This window comes from Moschus berezovskii, chromosome 7 (assembly GCF_049115385.1).
Source record: "Moschus berezovskii isolate FMDL1 chromosome 7, NW_MosBer_1.0, whole genome shotgun sequence".
Classification (NCBI taxonomy): Eukaryota; Metazoa; Chordata; class Mammalia; order Artiodactyla; family Moschidae; genus Moschus; species Moschus berezovskii.
The window spans coordinates 21,470,572-21,475,549 of NC_142466.1; the positions used below are offsets into that span (position 1 = coordinate 21,470,572).

At 35.9% G+C, this 4,978-nt stretch overlaps 1 pseudogene; it reads right to left on the reverse strand.

Moving 5' to 3' along the window:
- Positions 1-2,902: 2,902 nt before the first annotated feature.
- On the reverse strand, positions 2,903-3,635 carry LOC148777280 (RNA-binding protein 7 pseudogene; annotated as a pseudogene).
- Positions 3,636-4,978: the final 1,343 nt, after the last annotated feature.

A 4,978-nucleotide genomic window follows, 5' to 3' on the forward strand; every position in this document is an offset into this window, starting at 1 on the left:
GTACGCTGCATATTACAGAGCACCTGGGAAATCCAGTGAAAAGTCTCTGGCTCCAACCTGAAACTGAGATGTGCTTGGCTAATAACCCAAGCCCTGGCGATGACTGGGATACTGCTGGGATTGATGCCATCATTGGCAAGGAGTGTATCAAGTCATGGGAGAATGGTAAAAAGTAAGCACGAGTGGTGATCACTGAAGATGTATATTTTTACTGTTGAAGATCTGACTATGTTGCCATAGCATAGTACATAAATTTGTGCGACACTTTGGTGACTCAGTGACCACACTCAAAGCCAGGTTGAATGTGGTCAAGCTTTCTTTACCACCTTGGTCATTGTTCTCAGTGTCTTCTGAGAAGTGCCCCCTTTGCTTTTCCTGACGCCCCCCCCTACGCCCCCCAAAAAACCCTCTTACCTATCATTATTACCCTTTTCAAAATCCATACCTACTAAAGGAAAGTACCACACATAATGCAGAAGAATGTAGGAAATAACCCTGTCACAATTAATAGAAAATGCACACAGAAATAATGACTTGCCAGTCAGGAAGAAAGAGCGTGGAAGATTTTAAGATCCAGGTTTCCCAGAGGAACCTGTCACTTCTGCTTATATCCCATTGGCTAGAATAGTCACATGATCGCAACAAACCGAGGCTGAGAGATAGAGGTCTGGTTGTGTGACAGTGAGGACTAGGCAGACACTTTGGTGATTAGTTAGCAATCTCTGCCACACAAGCTATCAAGAGAAGGTCAATAGGTGGCAAAATTTTATTTATAAGTTTTAGTTGTTTTATTTGTGTACAAGTATGTGTCAGTATACAGAAATGCCATAACTAAGTAGTTTTGAATCAAATAAACAAAATTAATTAAGCCTAAAAATAATTATTGGAGTAGGAAGATTGGGGATTGTGGTTGTAAATACTATTGCTCTTTGAGTTCTGTAATGTTTCTTTAGCCACATTTAAGCAAAACGTGAAATAATTTTTTTTTCTGCTGCTTTTTGAAATATTTAGATTTTTTTGCTTCTTTCAGAGCTTTTCGTTGTACTTAAGCAAGAATAAAAATTTAGAATTAGTAATAACATCAAACATTAATTCAGCTCTTACTATGTTCCAGGCCCTATTCCAAATACTTTAAATGTATAGCTCAGCTAATCCTTATAGCAGTCACATGAAATAGGTTCTGTTTACTTTATGTATTTTATAACTAGGGTAAATGAAGCTCAGAGAATTAAAGTTACTTGCCTAGTAAGATGTGGGATTTGAGATTCAGTCTCAAATAGTCCAGATTCATATTCCGAGCTTGTCTTCAGTTATGAGGAAACAAACAAAATCCAAAGAACCTTAGAGTTGGCTCCCAAACTACATTTTAGTTAGTAGAATGTATAGCTTTAGGATTTTGTGAAAGTTCAGTTCAGGTTTTTGGTTTTTTTTTTTTTTTTTTTTTATTTAGACATAATGTATTTTCAAACTTACTTTTATATGCCATATGGGTGGTGATACTGAATTTCAGATAAAGTCTTCAAAATATCAAAGCATTTATTTCCTACTCAAAATTATCATAAGGATATACATTTATAACTAATATTTTACTAGGTTAGCTTTTAATCTATTATGTCACCACCTTTCCTCATTTCTGTTTCCAACATTTCACACCAATTTCATTCTTCCTCCCTTCCTTAGCTCCCAGATATTTAATTGCTTTTTTCCATGGATTGTGACATAGAACAATTCATAAATCTTTTTGTTATAATTGCTTGACTTACTAGATGCTATGCAGCTATATTTCAATGAAAAGGCAGTATTGTTCTCAGCATCTTTCTTTCCCAATAAGGAAGAGAACATAGTCTCTAGCCCAGAGCCATTGTGAATACAGGTGCTCTTGAATGGTTTCACTCCCTTCCGAATGTATAAGGCAGTTTTTGTCAGTTCTTATACCGGACTACACACTGTACTAAGTACTTTTGATTCATTGGCTCATTTAGTCTTTATAAAATCTCCATGTATTGATACTGTTTTTATCTCCAGGAGAGGAAATTCAGGCTTAGAGTAGTTTAAAACATGATCAGTTAGTGAAAGAGCCTGGGTTTGAACCTAGGAATTTTGATTCCAAAGCAATCCTTAACTGTTCTGTAACTCCCACTTGTTACTGCACACTTAAATCATGTGCTGTCACCTGGTCATTTCACTTTTTTATATTTTTTTTTTCACAGTACAAATGCTGTAGTTAATATTTAAAAGGATCCAAATTTTACAAGGAATTAATTTTTATAAACAAGTTCTACAATGAAAGAGAAACAGCATCTTGATACATAAAAGTGTTGTTAAACAAGATTTTAAAATTTTTAAATCAGAAAATGTTTTAGACTAAATTCTTTCAAATGTTCAAACAAAAACAAAAAGCAACCTGTACAATCTCCATAATAAAATGTGTCCCTGTACACTTGTCCCAGGTACAATGTTAAAATTTTCAAAGTTTGAGTCATAGAGGCAGTACTTTAAAAAGTACATTTTCAGTAAAACATTTTACCATTTATCCAACTATGCATTTATATTTTTGTTCTTCCAGAAATAGGGGATTTATATTAACACTGTATTTTTACTGTAAAAAAAAATACATTTAGTGATATTTAACTTCCTGACTGGCTTCAGTCATACATCAATTTAATGAGCAAATTCTAAAATTTTACAACGAAATACCATGTGTAGATGTACACTTCTATGCTCAAGACAATGTCACAGAACTTACACTTAAGTTCTCTGAGAAGTTAAATACGGTTTATCCCCAAAGTTTATCAAGAAGCTTTCTCGTATGTGAGTAAAATGAATCACTGAAGTTAAACATTTTCTCATTTATTAACAAAATACTGAGTCAATTCTGACTATCGACTTGAATATTTTTCATTATATACACCAAAAATCTGATTCAGCCACCAAGAAGCTTCTTGTAATACAAAAAAATAATTAAAATATTTTCTTCATAATACAACTAATCTATATAATACATCCTTTACTCAATTGTCTAAAATGATTAGGAATTGTGGCACTTTCTTTTGCATAAAACCCTTTCCTCTTTTTAAAACCCTGAGGTGAAAGGCTATGAATGTAATAAAACTAGAACCACAATTCTTCTCTTGTCTGTATTGAATTGCCATTTTAAAATTTTTACAAAGAAATGTGGCAACTTGTAAAGCTGCTCTATAGTTTTTTAAGAAAACATTCTCAGAAACAACAAGAAGGACCTAAAATGACCCTATGAAAAATCCTTGTAACACTTGCTAGTGTCGAGATGAGCGCCATTTTCCATTTCTACCACTGTCTCTTCTGTTATCATAGTCATGGCTCCAACCATCGTGATTCCCGTCTTCATAGAAAAAATCGTCTCTGTTTCCTCTGTAATGATGGTCAGACAGATCACTGTAACGCTGTTCACGGCTGTAATGTCTATCCATCACGTAGGGATAAGAATTTAGTCTGACTTTTCTCTGTGATGATAGTGTATCTTGGCGCCACTGGGAGCTTGAAGACTGGTTAAAAGTATGATTATGTGACTGAACTGATGAGGAAAATCCTGACTGATCCAAATGTGGAGAACCAAATTTCCCTCCATATGACATCTGTCTCAAAACATTGTTCATATTTAAGGAGATTTATTACCTCACAATGCAAGCCATCTATATGCAGGGAAGGCTCCAAGCAGCGTGTATCAGGGCTCTGACCTCACTTCTCTGGCCCTGTCTTCCTTTGTGTGTTTGCTTCATCAGCAGTTCCAGGCAACATATCCAGGCATGTCAATGACTTCTAGTATTGGAGGATCTCCTGTGGAGGTGGAGGTTGGCAGTGTATTGCCATGGGGAAAGGAGCAGTGGTAGAAGCAGTCCTGGAAGCTGACCTTTAGCTTAAGTCCTCTTGAGGGTCACTTTTTTATATTAATTCCTCTAGCATGCATATTTTAATGGATAACAGTATTCTTTGAAAGGCTTCCCCAGTGGCTCAGCAATAAAGAATCTGCCTGCAATGTAGGAAGCGCAGGAAACGCAGGTTTGATCCCTGGGTCAGGAAGATCCCCTGGAGGAGGAAATGGCAACCCACTCCAGTATTCTTGCCCAGAAAATCTCATGAACAGAGAAGCCTGACAGGCTATAGTCCACGGGGTCACAAAGAGTTGAACATGACTGAGCAACTGAACAGGCAGGCAGACTCTTTGAAACCATTGCTCTCTTTACTGTTCAGTGAATGTGTTAGGATTTAGGTGGTTAAGAGAATAATGATGTGGCTCATGAAAGGAAGTATTGGTATTTACCATGTGCCAAGCTCTGGACTAAGCACTTTATTTAAAATATAGTACCTCAGTCCTCCAAATTATTGAGTTGATAGCATTATCATCACTTTACAGATGCAGAAACTGAATCTCAAGGATAATTAATAACTTCTCCTAGCTCATTCATCTCTTATGTGCAGAACTGTGACTCAAACTCAGGTTTGACCCTAAAGCAGAGATTTTTAGACATTAAACTATCTTTCCTCAGTACTTCCTAAATACTGGATTCTTTCACAAAAATTATTTAATTATATTATCACTGATGCTCAAGGTAGTAGGGTATATTAGGACAAAGATAAGGGGAATTTAAATAAACATACTAGTAATAACTAGACATCACTTTGCCAACAAAGGTTTATATAGTCAAAGCTATGGTTTTTCCAATAGTCATGTATGGATGTGATAGTTAAACCATTAAGAAGGCTGAACAATGAAGAATTGATGTTTCTGACTTGTGGTGTTGGAGATGACTCTTCAGAGTTCCTTGGATAGTAAGGAGATCAAACCAGTCAATTCAAAAGGAAATCAATCCCTGAATATTCATTGGAAGGACTAATGCTGAAGCTCTAATACTTTGACCACCTGATGTGAAGAGCCAGCTCAATGGAAAAGACCCTGATGAAAGATTGAAGGAAAAAGGAGAAGGGGGCAACAAAGTAT